This window comes from Mastigoproctus giganteus, chromosome 7 (genome assembly GCF_048544385.1).
Source record: "Mastigoproctus giganteus isolate SK-2022 chromosome 7, ASM4854438v1, whole genome shotgun sequence".
NCBI classification, from domain to species: domain Eukaryota; kingdom Metazoa; phylum Arthropoda; class Arachnida; order Uropygi; family Thelyphonidae; genus Mastigoproctus; species Mastigoproctus giganteus.
Window position 1 is genome coordinate 233,555,570 of NC_143581.1, and position 24,231 is coordinate 233,579,800.

The window sequence follows — 24,231 nt, forward strand, 5'->3', positions numbered from 1 at the left end:
AATACATGCCTGTCCAAATGGTCCTGCATTACTTCTTTAACCAGAGATTCCATTTTTTTCCCTGGAACAGATGTTAAGCTAACAGGTCTGTAATTATTCATGTTGCCTCTTACTCTGCTTTATGAATTGGGGATATATTTGCACTTCTATAGTCCATAGGGTCTCCCCTGAATACAATGATCATAATTATGGCTACGGGTTTGCTTACCTCCTTTGCTGCTTCCCACAATATAATTGGATAGATTCCATATGCCCTAGGTGCCTTTTTGTGTCAGTCCTCAATGGTTTCTCCTCCACTTTTCTTTCAGTTATCACAAAGTCATTTAGCTCTTCATTAAAGAGTTTGATAAACCTCTGTCATCCCATTCCCTAAAGAATTCCTCACATGTAAATGTAGATGTAAAATACTTATTCAATTTGTCTGCAACTGGATCAGCTTCATCAACATTAAACCCACAAACATCGTGCCCAATGTGATTCAACTCCTTCCTTCTACTGTTAATATAAGCATAAAGTCTTTGCTGTTTTTCTTTGCCAGATAGTTATCACCTATCATAATCTCTTTAGCTGGCCTAACCTCCTTTTTGACTTGATTACAGACTAATTTATATCTACCATAGGCTTCTGTATTACCTGATGATTTATTTGGATCCCATGCACTTTTTTTCAATGCCGCATGTCTCAGTTGTTCATCTGACATTCATTTAGGTCTATGCCTTGATGAGTATTGTTGGTATGAAAAGCATAGTAGTAACTTCTCTGATTACTTCCTTGAATAACTTCCATTTAGAATTTACTGTTGGTAGCATCATCAGTTGGTCCCACTGCACATATTTTAAAAACTGTGTTGAGACCTCTGCAGCCACCTTTACGAAAGCAGAAATCTTTCCCTTTACCCTTGACAGTAGTTATGTCTTTAATTAAATTCCACATTAGTACACTGTGGTCACTGTCATTTTGGTCACTGTGGTCATTGGGTCTTTTACTGCAGATTCTATGAATTATCACTGCTGATTACCAGATCAAGAGTATTGCTTCCTCTTATCGCCTCTCTTACATGCTGCTGTAGAAAACGGTCATCCAAAAAATCCACAGAAGCCTTGCTAGTGTGTTGAGTGACAAACCCACAAATTCCAGTCAGCATCTGGAAAGATAAAATCCACAATTATGAGACATTCTGATTTGCTGGCCCATTCTATTTCTTTGTTTGGTATACTCATCAGCATCATTAGGCCTGTAACACACTCCTACTCTCAATTTTGTTTTTACAGTGCTTATGTCACACCAAACTGACTCAACATTGCACTTGTTAGCCAACTGCATGCATTGCCTTAGATTTAATATTCTTCTTAACTAAAAGAATACCATCTCCACCTCTCCTATCCTATCTGTGCTTCCTGTATACATTGTACTCCCCATATTCAAATTCAACCTTAACCACAGGTTGTTTGCATCTGACAAGACATGCCATTTCTAATACAGATGAACCTGATTAGCAAGCACCGACAATTATGCCCTTTTGTCTTATAAAACTTTATCATTTTGACTTGCATAGCATGACCAGATGCAAATTACCACTGCTCTAGCATATGAAGCTGTTCGGCTTTTTTATTGCGAAGTATACAGCATAGTCCATTACTCATTGGGTAGTCTTAATTCAGTGAACACAAGTGTGTGTGTGTGTGTGTGTGTGTGTGTGTGTGTGTGTGTGTGTGTGTGTGTGTGTGTGTGTGTGTGTGTGTGTGTGTGAGTGAGTGAGTGAGTGAGTGAGTTAGTAGAGGCATATGATGCAAGAAAGAAAGCTTTATACACCTTCAGCCAAAAAAAAAAAAAAAAAAACCCCTGTTCCACCCATCAATTCCCTCTAAAAGTTTGTCCAGTTCCTCCTTGATTTTATATAAGCTATCAACTTCCACAACAAAAGAGAGAAGTTTGTTCCAGCAATTAATGACCCACTAGCTAAAGGCAAATTCCTGCACATCTGTTCTACAACTGTGTTTCCTCAATTTGAATTTATGCCCCCTCAAGTTTTTAATCTGAGCAAACGTAAGAATCCCATTAGAATTCAGTGTGCTCAATCCATTCAAGACCTTGTACACCTCAATTAGATCACCTCACAGGTGCCTAGTCTCCAGCTGCTGCAATTTAGCATTAGCATTAGTTGAGAGATACAATGCAAGAAAGCAAGCTTATTCAGCAGCACCCAAAATAAAAAAAATAATAAAAAAACACACCTCCATTTCACCCATCTGTTGGCTCCAAATGCTTGTCCAGCTCAGCTTTAAATTTATTTAAGCTATCAACTTCCATGAGAACAGATGGAAGTCTGTTCCAGCAATCAACTAACTGCTGGCTAAAGGAAAATTTCCACACATCTGTTCTACAATTGTCTTTCCTCAAGTTGAATCTATGTCCCCATCAGGTTCTTAATCTGAGCAAGAGAAAGAATCCCATCAGCATTGATCTTGCTCATCTCAGTCAAGGCCTTATACGTCTCAAATCAGATCACTTTGCATGTGCCTAGTCTCCAGGTAGTGCAATTTGCAGAACTTAAGCCTTTCTTAGTAAGATCATCCCTTTGTTCTCCTCACTAATTTTTTTTGCCCTTCTTTGTACTCGTTCCAGCAAACACTACATCCTTCCTAAAATGAGGTCCCCAGACCTGTACACAGTATTCAAGGTGTGGCCTAACCCATTGCCTTGTACAGTGGGATAATCACCTCCTTGTCCCTGCTAGCAAAATTCCAATATATCATTGACAAGACTCCATGATGTGCTCTGTCAGCCCGTCTGCACTGCATAGCAAACTTCATATCTGACTGCACAATTACCCGCAGATCTTTTTCACTCTCTAATTCCCTGAGTGTAGTACCACACAGTTAGCATTAGTAGAGGCATATGATGCAAGAAAGCAAGCTTATTCAGCATCAGCCAAAAAAAAAAAAAAAACACAACCACTACTCCCATTTCACCCCTCCGTTCGTTCGAAATACCTGTCCAGCTGAGCCTTAAATTTGTTTAGGCTATCAACTTCAACAACAAGTGATGGAAGTGTATTCCACAAACCAACTGCCTGCTGGCTAAAGGCAAATTTCCGCAAATCTATCCGACATCCGTCCTTCCTCAATTTGAATTTATGCCCTCTCAGGTGATTATTCTGAGCAAGAGGAAGAATCCCATCAGCATTGAGCATGCTCAAGCCCTTCAAAGCCTTATGCACCTCTATCAGATCACCTCGCCGATGCTTAGTCTCCAGACTCTGTAATTTGCAAAACTTAAGCCTTTCTTCGTAAGAGCAACCCTTTGTTCCATTCACAAATCTTGTTGCCCTTCTCTGTACTCGTTCCAGCAGCTCTACATCCTTCTTGAAATGAGGCCTCCAGACCTGTATACAGTACTCAAGGTGTGGCTGACCAATGCCTTATACAAGGGAATAATCACCTCCTTATCCCTGCTAGAAAAATTCCTATATATCATTGACAATACACCATGAGCTACTCTTGCAGCCCGTCTGCACTGATCAGAGAACTTCATATCTGCCTGCACAATTACCCCCAGGTCCTTTTCATTCTCTACCACTGTCAGTGTAGTACCACAGAGTTGATACGTTGATCTGGGGTTACTGTTTCCCATATGTAGTATTTTACATTTGTCAATGTTAAACTTCATTTGCCACCTCTCAGCCCATCTGCTCAACCTTTCCAGATCCTGTTGCAGCAGCATAGCACCAGTAGCGTCCTTAACAACCCTGCCAACCTTTGTATTGTCTGCAAACTTGGACATTAAACTTGATATACCATCATCAATATCATTTATAAATACAGAAAACAACAATAGACCCAACACTGAACCCTGAGGAACTCCACTAATAACATTAGTCCACGTTGAGCAGTGTCCATTGATTACCACTCTCTATCTTCTGCCACTCAACCATCCCTGTATCCCTAGCAGCAATTTGCCTCCAATACCACACTGCTCCAATTTGTGCAGCAGTCTTCCATGCGCAACAGTATCAAAAGCCTTTCTAAGATCCAAATATATAATATCAAAGTTATTCCCTGCATCCAGTTCTTTTGTGACTACATCATAGTATCCAATCAAATTGGTCAGACAAGACCTGCCCTTGACAAAACCATGCTGTGTCTGAGCTATAACTGAATTTTTGTCTAGATGATCCTGCAGTGCTTCTATAACCAGTGCCTCCATTAATTTTCCTGGAACCTAAGTTAAACTAGCAGGTCTATAATTACTTGTGTCAGCCTTTGATCCTCCTTTGTGAATTGGGGGTTACATTTGCACATCTCCAGTCTATGGGTACATCCCCTGAGTCCAAAGAAGCTCTCATAATTATGGCTAGGGGGTTTGCTTACTTCCTTTGCTGCTTCCTTTAATATAACTGGATAGATCCCATCAACCCCAGGTGACTTTTTTATGTTTATCCTCAACAATTTCTCCTCCACTTTCCTCTCAGTTATTAGAAAATCATCTAGCTCACTGCCAATGTTTACTTCACCTACGACATTCCCCTTCCTGAATAACTCCTTATGTGTGAATGTAGATGCAAAATACTTGTTTAGATTGTTAGCCATCTGAGCAGGATCCTCAACTGTTGAACCATCAACATCCAGTAGACCAATCTGATTCATCCCTTTCCTTCTAGAGTTTAAATAGGTAAAGAACTCTTTTCTGTTTTTCTTTGCATCCTTTGCCAAGGATTTCTCATAATCTGCCTTTGCCTGCCTAATCTCCTTTGTGACTTGGTTATAGACCAACTCATATCTGTCATAGGCTTCCATGTCACCCATTAATTTGTATGTATCCCATGCATTTTTCTTCTCTGCCATATGTCTCATTAGTTCATCTGACAACTATTTAGGCCTGAACGTTGAACAATATTTCTTGGTTGGTATGTGAAGCCTGGTAGCTTCCAAGATTAGTTCCTTGAATGCTTCCCATTTTGAATTTGCTATTGGTAACATCATCAGTTGGTCCACTGTATAGAATTTAAATGCTGTCTCAGACCATCATAGTCGCCTTTACGAAACAAAAACCCTTCCCTTCACCTCTAATGGTAGTTACCTCCTTGAGTAAATCCCACTTCAGCACACTGTGATCACTGCCACCTAGTGGTTCCTTTATCTGCAGATTCTTAATGCATGAAGAATCACTACTGATAATCAGATCAAGAGAATTACTCCCTCTAGTTGCCTCCCGAACATGCTGGTGTAGAAAACAATCATCCAATAAATCCACAAAAGCCTTGCTGGTGTGTGAGTGACCAACCAAATTCCAGTCAATATGTGGGAAATTAAAATCCCCCATTATAAGAATCTCTGATTTACTGGTCCATTCTATTTCCCTGTACAGTTCCTTTTTATACTCATCAGAGTCATTAGGCCTATAGCACACTCCTACTCTCAATTTTGATTTACCTATGCTTATGTCACACCAAACTGACTCGACACTGCCCTGTCCATCGATGTCAACTGGTTTCACTTCCTTGGATTTTGTGTTTTTTAACTAATAGCATAACCCCTCCTCCCTTCCTATCCTGTCTATCCTTTCTGTAGACGTTGTACTCCCCAAATTCCAGTTCTGCATTCCTTATATATGTGTGACACCACGTCTCTGAAATCCCCACAATATCTGCCTTTCATGTTTTGAGCAATACCTCAAATTCATCAAATTTATTTACTAAACTCCTAGCATTGGTGTACACGAAAGTATACATGCACCTGTTCTTTTTCTTAGCTACCCTAACACAACCCATGTATTTACTTGTACCGCAGTGACTTCCAGCAGTCTCTAAAATATCCTGCATCTTGTTTTTCAGGCTTCTGCTCATTCGAATAGAAGCAGTGCAAGAATCTCTTTCACCTCTGCCAGTGGCTACTGTTAATCTATTAGTCTTTGTAGCCCCCCAAGCTAGCAGTTTTCCAACCCACCTAACTCTTCCTCGATAGCATCAGCAAATATTCTTGCACCCTTTCTATTTAAGTGTATCCCATCCCTGTAGAAGCAATCTCTCCTGTTAACAAATACAGTCCAGGCTGAAAAAAATTCTACCCCTTGAACCTTGCACAATCTTTCCAGGGCTGAATTGATTGACAAGACTCTCATCATATACTCCCTTCTATCGTGTCTGGGCAGAATTGCAGACACTTTCAAATTCAACCCTACTTCACAGCTTATTTTCAACAGTGACCTGTACTTGTTAAGTAATCCCGCTGGTCTCCTACTCTTGATATCATTAGTGCCAATGTGTACAACTATATCACCTTTTGTGCCCTTAAAAGATGATATCCACTCTACAACGTCATCAACCTTTGCCCCTGGCAGACATACCCTTGTCCTGTTCCACCTATCCTTTTTACAAAGTATGCCCTGTTTCCCTGACAATAGAGTCACCAACAACTACCAGTTGGTATTTTCCTCTAGGATTACTGCTACCCATATGCATTACTTTGCATTTGTCAATGTTAAACTTCAGGTGTCACTTCTCAGCCCATTTGCTCAACTTATCTAAATCCAGTTGCAGTAACACATTGTTTTTGCTGTAGTTAACAACCCTGCCAACCTTTGTATAATCTACAAACTTGGACATTAAGCCTGATATACCTACATCAGTATCATTGATGAATACATAAAATAACAATGAAGAGCTGTGTCCACGCTCTATCAGCTCTCACTCAACCATCCCTTTATCCGTTGTAGCAACTTGCCATTAATGCCATACTGCTCCAATTTGTACAGCAGTCTTCCCTGTGCAACAGTATCAAAAGCTTTCTTGAAATTAAAAATTTAATTTTTGCATCCATCTAAAAAATTAATTTTTACATCCAGTTCCTTTGCATCCACATCATAGTATCCAATCAAATTGGTCAGACAAGACCTCCCTTTAACAAACCCATGCTGTGTCTTAACTACTACTGCAGTCTTGTGGACAGATGGTCCTGCAATGCTTCTTTAATGGGTGACTCCATTATTTTCCCTGCAACGCAAGTTAAACTAACAGGTCTATAGTCATGTGTCATCTTTTGAACTCCCTTTGTGAATTAGGAATACATTTGCACACTTCCAGTCCATGCAGACCTCCCCTGAGTCCAAGAAAGCTCTCATAATTATGGCTAAGCGTTTGCTTACTTCCTTTGCTGCCTCCTTTATTATAACTGGATAGATTGTACAGGTGGGAACTATCCAGTTATATTAACCCCAAGTGCCTTCCTTATGTTTAACTTCATTTTTTCCTCCACTTTGCTCTCAGTTATTACAAAATCACTTAGCTCCCTCTTAGTTTTTGATAAACATCTGGCATTCCCCTCCTTGTATATACTCATGTGTGAATGTAGATGCAAAATACTCATTCAATTTATCAGCTATCTCAGCATGATCATCAATAGTCAAACCATCTATGTTAAGTGGACCAATCTGTTTCATCTCTTTCCTTCAAGAGTTTACATAAGTAAAGAACTCTTTGCATCCTTTGCCAAACATTTCTCGTAATCTGCTTTCGTCTGTCTAACCTCCTTTGTGACTTGATTACATACTAGCTTATATCTGCCATAGGCTTCTGTGTTGCCTGATAATTTATATACAACCCATGCATTTTTCTTCTCTGCCGTGAGCCTCATTTATTCATCTGACATCCATTTAGGCCTATACTTTGAACAGTATTTTTTAGTCAGTGTGACTTAGTCAGTACAAAATGCCTAGTCACCTCCAAGATTAAGTTCCTGAAGGTTTCCCATTTAGAATTCATATTGAATGCAGGAATTTTTCTAGCAGGGATAAGGAAGTGATTATCCCCTTGTATAAGGCAATTGTCAGGCCACACCTTGAGTACTGTATACAGGTCTGGAGGCTTCATTTTAAGAAGGATGTAGAACTTTTTGGGATGAGTACAGAGAAGGACATCAAGATTAGTGAATGGAACAAAGGGTTGTTCTTACGAAGAGAGGTTTAAAAAATTAAGTTTTGCAAATTACAGTGTCTGGAGACTAGGCACCTGCGAGGTGATCTGATTGAGGTGTATAAAGCCTTGAATCGTTTGAGACCTGCTCAGTGCTGATGGGATTCTTCCTCTTTCTCAGAATAATCACCTGACAGGGCATATATTCAAATTGAGGAAAGATGGATGTATGATAGATGTGTGGAAGTTTGCCTTTAGCCAGCGGGTAGTTGGTTGGTGGAACAGACTATCATCCTTTGTTGTGTAAGTTGATAGCCTAAATAAATTTATTACTGAGCTGGATAGGTATTTGGAACGAATGGAGGAGTGAAATGGGAGCATTCCCTTCCCTGCATAAGCTTGCTTTCTTGCATCATATGCCTCTACTAATGCTAATGTTCAGCACAGCATGGTTTTGTTAAGGAAAAGTCTTGCCCAACCAATTTGATTGGATACTATGATGCAGTCACAAAATAACTGGATGCAGGGAATAACTTTGATATTATATATTTGGATCTTAGAAAGGCTTTTGATACTGCTGCACATGGAAGACTACTGCACAAATTGGAACAGTGTGACATTGGAGGCAAATTGCTGCTATGGATAAAGGGATGGTTGAGGGAGAGAAGACAGAGAGTGGTAATCAGTGTACACTGCTCATCGTGGACTAATGTTATTAGTGGAGTTCCTCAGGGTTCAGTATTGGGTCCATTATTGTTTTCTGTATATATAAATGATATTGATGTTGTTGTTGTTGTTTTTTGGTTTTTAGGAGCATTAGCAACTAAGGCCATATTGCTCTGGAATATGCGGTGGTCATTCCCTGACCTTTCCGCATCCTCCATATTTGGTGGTGACGGGCTCGAACCCCGGTCTAATCAAGAAGCGTGTGGTACGCACTGCTGCTCCTTCCCACCTGGCTACGTGATATTGATGATGGTATATGAAGCTTAATGTCCAAGTTTGCATACGATACAATGGTTGGCAGGGTTCTTAAGGACACCACTGATGCTATGCTGCTGCAACAGAAAGGTTGAGCAGATGGGCTGAGAGGTGGCAAATGAAGTTTAACATTGACAAACTACATATCGGAAGCAACAACCTCAGAGTGATGTATCAACTCTGTTGTACTACACTGACAGTGGTAGAGAATGAAAAGGACCTTGGGTAATTGTGCAGGCAATGACATTCTCTGAGCAGTGCAGATGGGCTGCAAGAGTAGCTCATGGTGTCTTGTCAATGATATACAGGAATTTTTCTAGCAGGGATAAGGAGGTGATTATTCCCTTGTATAAGGCAATGGTTAGGCGACATCTTGAGTACTGTATACAGGTCTGGAGGCCTCACTTCAAGAAGGATGTAGAGCTGCTGAAACGAGTACAGAGAAGGGCAACGAGATTAGTGAATGGAACAAAGGGTTGCTCTTACGAAGAACTGCTTAAGTTTTGCAGATTACAGTGTCTGGAGACTAGGCACCAGCGAGGTGATCTGATAGAGGTGTATAAAGCCTTGAATGGTTTGAGCATGCTCAGTGCCGATGGGATTCTTCCTCTTGCTCAGAATAATCACCTGAGAGGACACAAATTCAAATTAAGGAAAGACAGATGTAGGATAGATGTGCAGAAATTTGCCTTTAGCCAGCGGGTTGTTTGGTGGAACAGACTTCCATCCCTTGTTGTGGAAGTTGATAGCATAAATAAATTTAAAGCTGAGCTGTACAGGTATTTCGAACGAATGGAGGGGTGAAGTGGAAGTGTTTTTTTTTTTTTTTTTTTTTTTGCTGATGCTGCATAAGCTTGCTTTCTTGCATCATATGCCTCTACTAATGCTAACAATCACTGCTGATAATGATATCAAGAGTATTACTTCCTTTGCGTACCTTGAATATGTTGCTGTAGGAAACAGTCATCGAATACATCCACAAAAGTCTTGCTAGTTTGCATGTTGCCATCCCACAAGTTCCAGTGAATATCTGGGAAGTTAAAAATCCCCTATTATAACACAGTCTGATTTGCTGGTCCAATCTATTTCTCTGTACAATTTTTCATTTTACTCATTAGTCCGATAACATACTGCTACACTCATTTTTGCTTTCCCAGTGCTTATGTCACACCAAACTGACTCATCATTGCACGATTCATCTATGTCAACTGGATGCCCTTCGTTATATTTTATGTTTTTCTTAATTAACAGCATAAACCCTCCTCCCTTGCTATGCTCATTTTTGTTGCTGTAGGAAATCCTTTCTGTACACATTGTGCTTCTCAAATTCCAATTATGCATTGCTTATATCTGTGTGACACCATACCTCTGATATTCCAACAATATCTGCCTTTGATGTCTTGACCAGCACTTCAAATTCATGAAATTTATTTACTGTACTTCTAGCATTGGCATATTTGCAAGTATTCTTATTTTTACTTCCCTAACATAGCCCATGTATTTATTTATTTTTTTCATGAAACAAACAAATAAATACAGCCCCATGTATTTATTTGTTTCATGATAATTGCCTCCATTCCCTGAACCCCCAGCACCCTGCCCTCCTGGCTGCTGCTCATTCTAATATTATCAGAATTGACAGTATTGTACAAATTGCAATATGACAATATTGTAATTTGTACACACTCTGGCTTGGTCTTTCTGTCTACAATGTATGTAATGTCATCTATTTTTTTGTGTGATTTATAGTCAGTCCATTTATCTTGACTCCTTCCTCTTCTTGTATGGCTATATTGACCACTTAATCTAAGTAAATATTGAAGAGACAGTGTGACATCAGAAAGCCTTGCATGACATCCTCTTTAGTTTTAATTTTGTCTATTGTTATATTTCACTTTTTGACTACTGCTGTGGTATCTTTATAAATAATGGTTCAGAAAATTTGTTTCTTTGTTTATTCCAGTTTGGTTTAGGATTTTACAGCACACTTCTTTCAGTTGAAAATGGAAGTTTATTGGTGGTGCTGAAGCCATCGAATAAGATGTTGATACTGGTGTATTTTTTTTAAACTGAAATTTTAATTGAAATACAAAATGAATTTCATGTGTTTTACATAATCTGAAATTTTGGTCAGAATTAAAAGGCATTTGATTGAACCTCCCAACACAATTCTTCTCCCTGCCCTCCAAAACTTTTCTTTAAAGTCCCCCCCCCCCCAGGTGCCTCCATAGCCAGGTGGGAAGGAGCCGCAGTGCATAGCACACGCTTCTTGATTAGACCAGGGTTCGAGCCCGTCACCACCAAATACGGAGGATGCGGAAAGGTCAGGAAATGACCACCACATATCCTGGAGCAATATGGCCTTAGTTGCTAATGCTCCTAAAAACCAAATAAATAAATATCTCTGCCCCCCCCCCCATTGGTCATCAAAGTGGCAAAATTTAATCTACTCTTACATCTGTAGTCAAAATGATTAGATGTCCTACTCTATTGTTTAAAATCAGTAAAAGAAGAGAATAAATCTTTAACTTTTTCCCATTTTGTTTTGCTCTCTTAGTATTTTAAGTAATTGTTTTAATGGTTAATCTGTTTTTCCTGAATCCTGCTTGAAATCTCCCACTGAAATTTCTTCATAAATTCTTCTTATTCTGTTTTTAAGGATACATATGAACATTTTATATGCTTGACTGAGGTCTTTGGTTGTAGGTTTTTGGAAAATTTTGCAGTCTTTTAATTACATTTTGTGTATTGGGATTATGTTGCCAGGTTTTTCAGTCCTCTGGCACGTCACTTGTGTCAAGGATTCCATTGTAGTGAACAGTTAGAAAATTTAATTTTATTTTCTCTCCATCCCTCCAATATTCTTTTGGTATGTTACCTAGTCCTATGGCTTTACCTTGTTTTGTTTAGTCTGTATTGCACATTTTACTTCTCACAGTACCTTGTGTTTCTAACTGTATGTCTTTGCCAACTGTGTGTTGTTTTTAGTGGTTATTATCTTCAGACAATAGGCTTCTGAAATGTTCTGCCCACATTCTCCTAATTTTGTCTAGGTTTGATGCTTTTCCCTCATGATCTAATTTTGTTTAGAAGCCTGATACACAGTTTGTGGGAATGTCCTTAGTTGTAAAGTATGTTGTTTTGGTGTCATGTCACTCGTATAATCTGTGGAATTGTTCGGTTTTGCAATTCAACCATTCTTGTTTAGCTTTTTGCATAACGTGTCCACTAAATTTTTCAACAGTTTGTATCTTAGTTTTTTTTGAGTTTTTCTCTATTAAGATAATTTTTTTCCTTTCTATTTCCTTCACATTTGTTTAAAATTTCAAGGGTTATCCATTCATTGCTAGGTCTGTGGTATTTATTAGTTGTATATTTTTTGCTATTCTCTGAAACTGTTTCCTTTCCCTTTCCCCTGTAATCTTTAGTGCTTTCTTTTGTTAACATTGAAATTTCTCTAGTGGATAAGTAAAATGAAAACATGTCATCAGCATAAGAAAAAGCTTATAGTTAATTGAAAAAATAGAAAAAAAATGCAGAAAATAAAAAAAGCAAATAAGGATTCCCTTTGAATACATTATTAAAGTAATACATTATTTAATTTTATAGTTTAAATGAAAAACTAAAGTTTACTCCAATAACAAAAAAATTTTTTTTAAAACTGACAAAATTATAATTGTAATAACAGACTGTCAACAGAAAAATAATACTTCAACAATTTTAACAGAGTGGAGATTACAACTATATCAAAGCAGTGCAAATGTCTAAAACGTGTTTATTATTATTACAAGCTGGCAAAATTTTTTAATGAGACCAGGTTAATAAGGCAAGCATCAGTGAATCTAACTGGGATACCATAATGCAACAAATATGGCTTTAACGAAAAACAGTATGGGAACAAGGACAATAAGCATAATTTTATCCATTATCTTTAAGAGAGGTGAACAGATACATCAGTGTCAAAAATCAGCAGTAAAATTAAGAATCTATGTTTTAAAAAGTGGAAGGACTCTATACTGCTTTAGTTGCTGAGGAAAAACTGCTTGGTTAAGAAATTCCTTGCAGAAATAAGCAAAGTACTGCATATGGATAGAAGTAACCCCAGAGAAATGTACCAGCTGTGTGGTACTACACTCAGGGTGGTAGAGAATGAAAAAAGACCCAGGGGTAATTGTGCAGTCAGATATGAAGTTTTCTGAGCAGTCCATATAGGCTACAAGAGTAGCCCATGGTGTCTTGTCAGTGATATACAGAAATTCCAGGGCTCACATCTGGTGAGTTATGGGCTTGGCACACTCAGGGTCCTGAGACAGATCATCATACTTCTCTTTCTTGGTGATTGCCTTCTACTTCTGACTCCTGTTTTCTCTCTCTCTCTCTCTCTCTCTCTCTCTCTCTCTCTCTCTCTCTCTCTCTCTCTCGTTGGTGCAGCATAAGCTTTAGGCTTCCTTGCACCATATAACATAATAATAATTTTGCTAGCAGGCATAAGGAGGTGATTATCCCTTTGTATAAGGCTATGGTCAAGCTACACCTTGAATACTGCAAATAGGTCTGGAGGCCTCATTTTAGGAAGGTGGTAGAGTTGTTAGAACAAGTAAGAGAAGGAAAACAAGATCGGTCAGCGGAACGACAGGTCCTTTTACCAAGAAAAGCTTAAGTTCTGCAAATTGCAGCATCTGGAGACTAGGCACCTGTGATGTGATCTAATTGAGGACTCGAATTGTATACGGGCTTGAATGGGTTGAGCATGCTCAATGCTGATGGAATTCTTCCTCTTGCTCAAATTACCTGAGGGGACATAAATTCAAATTGAAGAAAGACAGTTGTAGAATAGATGTGCAGAAATTTGCTCTTTTCCATCAGGTAGTTGATTGCTGTATCTGTCATTGTGGAAGTTGATAGCCTAAATAAATTCAAGGAAGAACTGGACAAACTTTTAGAATGAATGGATGTGTGAAATGTTTTTTTTTGGCTGATGATCTATATGCTTGCTTGCATCACATGCCTCTACTAATGCTAATAAGTCAGATATATAGAAAATGGCAATATTAATCCCCAAAGGAAACAAATGAGGCAGAACATTCCTTCAGCAAATTTATTATATACTTCAATTTTGTTTTTGGTTCAGCATTATACTGGAATATTCACAGTACACAGAGAAGGATACTCATTGCTATTTGGCAATATCTTGAATGGATCAGGCAGAAAAGCAGATGCAGTTTGAGTTATCTTTTGAGTACAATCCTCAAAACTAAAATAATAAGGAAAGATGGTTATTCCCCCCCCCCCCCAAAATCAAAATACCTTTTTTTAAAAGGCCTCAGAAACACAAAATCAGACATTGCTCTCACTTTAGCAACACTAAATGCTCTTCTTGCTGCAGAAAAATATTCATAATCTTTACTTGAACAGATTTATTTTAAGTAAGCTGTTTGCTTCATAAATTGTTGTTGTTTGGTTTTTTTTTAGGAGCATTAGCAACTAAGGCCATATTGCTCCAGGGATATGCGGTGGTCATTCCCTGACCTTTCCGAATTCTCCATATTTGGTGCTCGAATCCCGGTCTAATCAAGAAGCGTGTGCTATACATTGCTGCTCCTGCCCACCTGGCTATGGAGGCACCTGCTTCATAAGCAGTCAGATTATAAATGCAGCTTAGATAAGGATTCATACCACCATTTTCTAACTTTAATTTTTGCTTGCATGCAGGTTGGCAACTCTTCTGCATTAGTGGTTGCACTTTGCAACTTTCCAGTCTTAATGCATGTAAGGTTACTGCTGATAACACTGGTTGGCATCAATTTCCTCACTGAAATAATTTCAACAGATTCTCTTAGGAAATATGTTCGAAAACTCAGATATCTGCTTAAAAAGTTCTCATCACCCTCAGTTTTCAAATATTGTAGGTTAATGACCGAAAACCAAGACCTGTCGTTAAAGCTTCATTTCCTACATTCTTATTTAGACTTTTTACCTGAAAACTCGGGAGCGGTCTCTGATGAACACGTTGAAAGGTTTCATAAAGATATTTCTCAAATGGAAAAAAGATATTAGGAAAAATGGAATCCAAATATGTTGGCAGACTACTGTTGGAATCTTGCATGGGAGACACCAATGGATGATTATAAAAGGCAAAAAACGACAAAATAAATGTTTGTTATTAGCAGATAAACATTTTTGGAATATAACAAGGTAATAGACCCATTGTTCAATATTTATTACTGTATGTAACATTTTCTTAAAATATATGAAATCTTTTTTACTAGAAACTTAGTTTTTGACTTTAATCCCTCCTCCCTTAAAATTAGTGGTTGTTACAGCAATATGGTTGCCACATTTGAATTCAGCAACAGCAAATCTACAAGAATTGCCCTGAATTTTAAGAGGAGTAGGAAAAAAAATTTTTTTTGCCGACCAGTGATATCCTTGCTCTAACATGTTAGTCATCCAGTCATCCAGTAAATAATATAAGTCATCCAAAATAAATCTAGAAAATTTTCTGATACTGTGTGAGTGAACAATTCACAACTTCAAATCAATATCTGTAAAGTTAAATCTCCCATTATAAGACATTCCAATTTATTTTCCCACTCCATTTGCTGTAAGGTTGTTTAGTATACTCATCAGTCTTTTGGCCTATAATGTACTTACTCGTGTTTTGGTTTTCCTGCTTCTCTTAGCCTGGCTGGCTCAGCATTGCATTACATTGGGTGCATAGCCCTAGATTGTATGTGTATACTCTTCCTCCCTCCTGTCTGCTCTATCCATTCTCTACACCAACATTTCCTAAACTTTTTTAGTCACGGAACACTTTTCGTCTCACAGTATATTGACGGAACACTTTTCGTCTCACAGTATATTGACGGAACACTTTTCGTCTCACAGTATATTGACGGAACACTTTTCGTCTCACAGTATATTGATGGAACACTTTTCGTCTCACAATATATTGATGGAACACTTTTCATCCCACAAAATATATTGACAGAACACTTACGAAACACAAGGGTTAGTGGGAGCCGAAGAACTGTTTGTAATATTTTATTATACATGATGCACTGTGCAGCAGGAGAATCTATTTCCAAAGCATGTAAAGCCTAAATTCAAATAACTGTCATCATACTTTTGTTTTGGTCTTTTATTAGTTGGTTCCTGCTTTTTTCCTTCTGATTTTTTGGGGAACAAAAGGCTGCGATTGTTAATCCTCACTTTGAAGTGTGACAATATTGCATTGACCACAGTTGCAATACTAAATATTACTTGCTTCTCATTTTAAAGTTACTTTTTTCAACCACAGATCCATGTTCATTTATTTTAATAATAATATTTTGGAATACTGATAATTATCAAAAAAAAAATTAAAAAGGAAGTGAGTTTAGTTATGATGTCGGTTCGCTTCCCCCTCTCCTTCAGGCTAAATCGGTTATGAATGGCATATGAGATCATTACATTGCTACTTTTTTGTATATGCCATTACCTGTATGCATACTTCTCTATGCAAAAGCCAGCCAAAATAGTGTTCCGCAGTCTGTATGATTATTAGTCTATGCCAGTATATTAATAACCGAAAAAAATAAAATAAAGTTAAAAATTATAATGATGCAAAAGTGGTGTCTGCTACAAATATGCAAAATTTATTTATTTATTATTATTTTTTAAATTATTAATAACAATTTTTCCCAGAACACTAGTGGTCCTCAGATCACAGTTTGGGAAACACTGCTCTACACAGTATTCACCATATTCAAATTCTTTCTCTCTATATCAGCTTTGAGACCAAGTAGAATGGCTGGGTCCACAGTGATTCCTTTATCTTGAGCAATAAAAGTATGTGTTAGGCTATATATTTTAGCATTAGCATTAGCATTAGTAGAGGCATTTGATGCAAGAAAGCAAGCTTATGCAACATCAGCCAAAAAAAAAAAAAAAAACCCACTTCCACTTCACCCCTCTGTTCATTCAAAATACCTGTCCAGCTGAGCCTTAAACTTATTTAGGCTATCAACCTCCACCACAAGGGATGGGAGTCTGTTCCACCAACCACCCACCCACTGGTTAAAGGCAAATTTCCGCACGTCTATCCTACATCTGTCTTTCAACAATTTGAATGTATGCCCTCTCAGGTGATTATTCTGAGCTAGAGGAAGATTCCCATCAGCATTGAGCATGCTTAAACCATTCAAGGCTTTATACACCTCTATCAGATCACCTCGCTGGTGCCTAGTCTCCAGACACTGTAATTTGCAAAACTTAAGCCTTTCTTCGTAAGAGAACCCCTTTGTTCCATTCACTAATCTTGTTGCCCTTCTCTGTACTCGTTCCAGCAGCTCTACATCCTTCTTGAAATGAGGCCTCCAGACCTGTATACAGTACTCTAGGTGTGGCCTGACCATTGCCTTATACAATGGAATAATCACCTCCTTATCCCTGCTGGAAAAATTCCTGTATATCATTGACAATACTCCATAAGCTACTCTTGCAGCCCGTCTGCACTGCTCAGAGAACTTCATATCTGCCTGCACAACCACCCCCAAGTCCCTTTCATTCTCTACCACTGTCAGTGTAGTACCACAGAGCTGATACATTGCTCTGGGGTTGCTGTTTCCCATGTGTAGTACTTTACATTTGTCAATGTTAAACTTCATTTGCCACCTCTCAGCCCATCTGCTCAACCTTTCCAGATCCTGTTGCAGCAGCATAGTGTCAGTAGTGTCCTTGACAACCCTGCCAACCTTTGTATCATCTGCAAACTTGGACATTAAGCTTGATATACCATCATCAATATCATTTATAAATACAGAAAACAATAATGGACCCAACACTGAGCCCTGAGGGACTCCACTAATAACATTAGTCCACGATGAGCAGTGTCCATTGATTACCACTCTCTGTCTTCTCCCCCTCAACCACCCCTTTATCCATAGCAGCAATTTGCCTCCAATGTCACAATGCTCCAATTTGTGTAGCAGTCTTCCATGTGCAACAGTATCAAAAGCTTTTCTAAGATCCAAGTATATAATATCAAAGTTATTCCCTGCATCCAGTTCTTTTGTGACTGCATCATAGTATCCAATCAAGTTGGTCAGGCAAGACTTCCCCTTAACAAAATCATGCTGTGTCTGAGCTATAACTGAAGTCTTGTCTAAATGATCCTGCAGTGCTTCTTTAACCAGTGCCTCCATTAATTTTCCTGGAACAGAAGTTAAGCTCACAGGTCTATAATTACTTGTGTCAGCCTTTGATCCTCCTTTGTGAATTGGGGTCACATTTGCACATTTCCAGTCTATGGGTACCTCCCCTGAGTCCAAGGAAGCTCTCATAATTATGGCTAAGGGTTTGCTTACTTCCTTTGCTGCCTCCTTTAATATAACTGGATAGATCCCATCCACCCCGGGTGCCTTTCTTGTGTTTATCTTCAACAGTTTCTCCTCCACTTTACTCCCAGTCATTTCAAGATTCTGTAGCTTACTGCTAGAGTTGAATACACCTCTGGCATTCCCCTTGCTGAATAACTCCTCATGTGTGAATGTCGATGCAAAATATTCATTTAGTTTGTTAGCTACCTGAGCAGGATCATCAACAGTTGACCCATCAATATCAAGTGGACCAATCTGATTCATCCCCTTCCTTCTAGAGTTTACATAAGTAAAGAACTCTTTGCTGTTTTTCTTTGCATCCCTTGCCAAGGATTTCTCGTAATCTGCCTTCGCCTGCCTAACCTCCTTTGTAACTTTTTATTCTATTGTTTTTTATTTATTGTATTATGTGGTACCAGCCAGCTTTCCGGGCAACCTCGCAACCTGCTTACAATGCTGAACAATGGTCCTGCAATGCTTCTTTAACCAGTGACTCCATTATTTTCCCCAGAACATAAGTTAAACTAACAGGTCTGTAATTACTCGTGTTACCCTTTGATCCCTCTTTGTGAATTGGAAATACATTTGCACATCTCTAGTATATGGGAACCTCCCCTGAGGCGAAGAATACTCTCATAATTATGGCTAAGGGTTTGCTTAGTTCCTTTGCCGACTCCTTTAATATATCTGGATAGATCCCATCCACCTCAGGTGCTTTCTTACGTTTAACTTTAACTACTTCTCCTCCACTTTGATCTCAGTTATTACAAAATCATTTAGCTCTTTGTTAGAGTTTAATAATATTCTGTCCACTTTTCTTCAGAATTCCTCATGAGTGAATGTAAATGCAAAATACTCATTCAGTTTGTCAGCTATCTAACAGGGTCATCAACAGTTGATCTATCACTATCAAGTGGACCAATTTGATTCACTCCCTTCCTTCTAGGGTTTATATTAGTAAAGAATTCTTTTCATTTTTTGGAAAAAGATTTCTTGTAATCTGTCTTTGCTTGCTTAACTTCCTTCGTGACTTTATTACAGAATAGCTTTTATCTACTGTTTTTCCTGATAATTTTATGCATCTTGTGCATTTTTCTTCTCTGCCACAAGTCTGATTAGCTCATCTGAAAACCATTCAGCCCAAACCTTGAACAGTATTTCTTAGTTGGTATAAAAACCTAGTCACTTCCAAGATTGAATCCCTGAATGCTTTCCATTTAGAGTTTGCTGTCAGTAACATCATCAGTTGGTCCCACTGTATAGAATTTAAAAATTGTCTGAGACCACTGTAGTCACCTTTATGAAAGCAAAAACCCTTCCCTTTACCCCTGATGGGTTACATCTTTAAGTCAATCTCACATCACTACATTGCCACTGGGCAACAACTACTACCTCATATTTTTGAAAATTGTGAAAAAAGCTCCATGCCAAGCCAGCAGACATCCCAAATGGAAAATATATTATGTGGACTGGGAAACTTTCAGGACACTAACAAAATTAGATTGCATTCTCCAAGCAGCTGAAAAGACAATATCCAAAACTCATGCTAACATTAGAATGGTGGAACAGTGAATGTCAGGAAGCTAAAGAAGAGAGGAATAGAGCCTGGAACCTCTTTTTCAAGAAATCCAACAACAGATAATCTAATCCAATTCAAGATAGCAAGTGCCATCAGGAAAATACACAAAATCAGCAAAAAAGCAACGTGGATGAAATTTGCATCCACAATAACCAGTTCTCTACCAGCTACACTTCTCTGGAAGAAGATCAGAAAGATGACAAACAGTTCCCAAATAAATCCATTCCCATTACTGAATTGGAAAGGGCAGTTGGTCACAAATCCCTTAGATATTGTCAACTTGCTCGATGAAAATTTTGCTAATACATCTGCTAATTTTGCATACCCGACTACTTTCAAAACTCACAAGAATGAGGCCGAAAAAACAAATCTAAACTTTTCCACCAATCATAGTGAAAAATACAACTTGCCACTCACAGTAGAAGAACTAAAACAAACTCTGTTACAGACGAAACACAGTGCAGCTGGCCCCAATGAAATACATTATGCAATGATACAACAATTAAATAAACAATCTCAATTAGCCCTGTTAGATTTATTCAATAAAATATATCTTGAAAATATTTTTCCAGACAAATGGCATCGTGCAATAATACTAGCTTTCCCGAAACAGGGAAAAGACCTATCAGAGCCGCAGAATTATTCCCCTATAGCTTGGACTAGCTGCTTAGGTGAGATCCTTGAGAAAATGGTGAATAATAGACTAACATGGTTCCTAGAAAATAGTAATCTTCTCAATCCAGCACGATATGGTTTTTGGAAAAATCGCTCTACATTAGATGTACTTGTACAATTGGAAAACCAGGTAAGAAATGCAAAAGCATTTCTCAGAAAACAACATCAAGTCATGGTTAATTCTGATTTCGAGAAAGCATACGACACCACATGCCGCTATGTTATTCTTAGAAGGGTACATCAATGATATCCTTAGAAAGGTACCCCTATACATATGTAATTTTCTTAAGAATAGGTCTTTCCAAAAGTTCGAATTAACAATACACTTTCCAAAACATTTGTCCAGGAAGAAGGAGTTCGCCAGGGATCCGTAATAAGTGCCACACTTTTTACAGTCCATTTCAGCACGTAATAATAGAACAAATACCAATTGACATCACAAATTGGCGCCTCCTTACCAAGTGGGTAGGAGCAGCAGTGCATAGCACACGCTTCTTGATTAGACTGGGGTTCGAGCCTGTGACCCCAAATACGGAGAATGCTGGAAGGTCAGAGAATGACCACCACATATCCATGGAGCAATATGGCCTTAGTTGCTAATGCTCCTAAAAACCCAACAACAACAGCATCTTCACAACTGTTTATGCTGATGACTTCAGTATTTCTTATCAAGCACAACATATGAGGACAATAGAACGGCAATTACAAATAGCCATAAGCAAAGTCATAAAATGGACAGAAACAAATGGATATAGAATTTATGTGCAAAATACGCTATGTATTCACTTTTGCAGGAAAAAGAATCTCCATCCTGATCCAGAACTTAGGCTGGAAGGACAGATCATTCCAATCGAAAAGTGTTCGTTTCTTGGGGCTTGTCTTTGACAAGAAACTAACATTTTTGGAGCATATTAGACATATAAAAGTTCAATGTCTGAAGAAAATTAACATCTTAAAGGTCCTATCCACTACATCATGGGGAGCAGATAAAACAGTGCTACTAAGATTATATCGATTACTCATTCGGTTTAAGTTTGACTGTGGTGCCCCAGTCTATGACTCAGCAAGACCTATTTCCTTGAGATGGCTCAATCCAGTACATCACCTTGCTGTCTGGATAGCCCTTGGGACTTTCCGTACTTCAACTGTCCAGACCCTGTATGCTGAAGTTCAAGAACCTCCTTTGCAAATTAGAAGACATAATAAATTACTTTTATATGCAACTAAAATAAAATCCCTACCAGGACACCCCCTTCAGAAAATTCTTTTTACATCAGAATGGGAACAACATTATCAACAACAACAAAGAATAAATAAACTTGCGAGCATGAGATTAAAAATCCTTCTCCTCAGTAGAGATCTTAACCTGGATAATATCACTCCCCTGAAGAAACAGTCTGCACCACGATGGATAATCAAACTGCCTACATGCGACTTTTTGTTCCACTTTTGGAGCAAGCAAACACTTCCTCATATAAACTGTCAACATTGCATGCTGCTTACAAGTGTCAATTTTCAGATCACTGCTTTTTATATAGAGATGGCTCAAAAACTGAATATCATGTGGGAGCAGCAGTTTACTTTCAGACACCACATCGGCCCAAAAACTCCCAAAAGAATAGCATTTATACTGCAAAACTGCAAGCCATTATGTTAGTGATAAACCAAATTGAATATACAAGTTTCCGAAATAGCATCATTTTCACTGACTCCCTTAGCTCCCTGATGGTGATACAAAATATGAATTCCAAAAAACATCCACTACAACATCAAATTCAGTACCAAGTATTGAAACTCCTAGAACAAGGTCATAATATTAGATTTTGCTGCATCCCAGTCATGTCAGAATATATGGTAATGAACAAGCAGATAGAGCTACTAAAGAAGCGAACAGCAATATTTCTGCATCAGAATATATCCCTTTCTCAGACTACAAACAAGTTATTCATCACAGTGGGATACATCACTAGCAATGGTAAGTCTTAACCAATAGCGAACTGCATCAAATTAAAAATCTACTCCAACCATGGAAATCCAGCATACAACAAAACAGATATGACGAAGTGATACTTGCAGGGTTAAGAATAGGACACACACTCATTTCAGCCACTGTTACCTCTTGCAAGGAGAGGATCCCCTCTATGTCGTAGCTGCCACATGCAACAAACAGTGGAACATGTACTAATTACTTATCCAACATATGCAGCCGAGCGTCGAAATTGCTTTAAAGATTTAATAACCAAGCATCACTCCCGCACTTTCAAAACCATATTGGAAGACAGGAAAAATATAACAGAAGTTTTTCAGTTTCTCAAGGAATAAACTTCTGTAATCAAATATGAAATCAAATGTTGGCCCTGTATTAAGCTATACACACTCCTTGATCCTTGGAAATTATTTCCAGCAAAATACAAGCACAAACAGAACTGCCATATAAAACCTTCAAGATGCATTGTAGCCACAGCAGGTCTTGCACCAAGAACTCATAAATAAATCAATCAACATCAATTCATAAAGGAATGACATCGTATACCTGGATTTCAAAAGGCTTTTGATACTGTTGCACATGAACGACTACTGTTCAAACTGGAGCAATGTTGTATTAATGGCAAGTTACCTATGGATGAAGGGATGGTTAAGTAGGAGAAGACAGAAAGTGGTTATCAATGGGCACTGCTCTTCATGGTCTAATGTTATTAGTGAGTTCAGTGCTGGGCCCATTGTTGTTTTCAATATTTATCAATGATATTGATGAAGGTATATCAGGCTTAATGTCTGTGTTTGCAGATGATACAAAGTTGGCAGGGTGGTTAATGTCAGTCATTAGGGTGTGCTACTGCAAAAAGATCTAGGAGAATTGATTGATGGGCTGAGAAATGGTAGTTGAAGTTTAACATTGACAAATGCAAGGTACTGGACATGGGTAGCAGTAACCCCAAGTACCTTATCAACTGGTGATACCACTGAGGGTAGTGGAGAATGAAAAAACTTGGAGGTGTTTGTGCAGCCAGATATGAAATTCTGTGAGCATTGAAACATGCTGCAAGGGAAGCTCACATAGTTTTGTCAACCATATAAGAAACGTTGCTAGTAGAGATAAGGAATTGATTATCCTTTTGTACAAGGCCATGGTTAGGCCAAATGGGAAGAATGTAGATATGCTGGGGGTGAAGAGAAGGGCAACAAGATTGGTGAAAGGAACAAAAGGTCTCTCTTACCAAGAAAGGCTTCATTTCTGCAACTGCAGATTCTGGAAATCTGATTGAGATGTTTTAGGGTTTGAATGGATGGAGTAAGCTAAATGTGGTGGCATTCTTCCTCTTGCAGAGGCTACGCACGTGAGTGGTGGTGCAAATTCAAGCTGAGGAAGGATGGTTGTAAGATAGATGTGCAGAAGTTTGTCTTCAGCCAGCGTGTGCTTGATTGTTGGAACAGGCTTCCATCTGTTGTTATGGAAATGGCAGTTTGAATAAGGAAGAACTAAAGAAATTCTTGGAGGGTATGGATGAGTGAAATGTGTAGTTTTTTTTTGTTTTTTTTTGTTGATGCTACATAAGCTTGCTTTCTTGCATTATTTGCTACTAATAATAATAATACTGCTACTGCTGTTATAGTTGCATGTATTTGCTTCTTCCATAAAGATCTAATAGGATGAAATCCATGACACCTTGCTTTCCAGGCTGATGTATTTCAATAAAAGCAGTGCATGAATCATTTATATCTCTGCC

General features: G+C 38.4%; 1 protein-coding gene across 6 annotated transcripts in view; it reads left to right on the forward strand.

Annotated features, from left to right (window-relative positions):
* The window catches only part of LOC150083775 (calcium/calmodulin-dependent protein kinase type II alpha chain), a 740,997-nt gene that overhangs the window by 334,743 nt on the left and 382,023 nt on the right, over positions 1-24,231 (forward strand). The gene's annotated exons all lie outside the window — the stretch shown is intronic.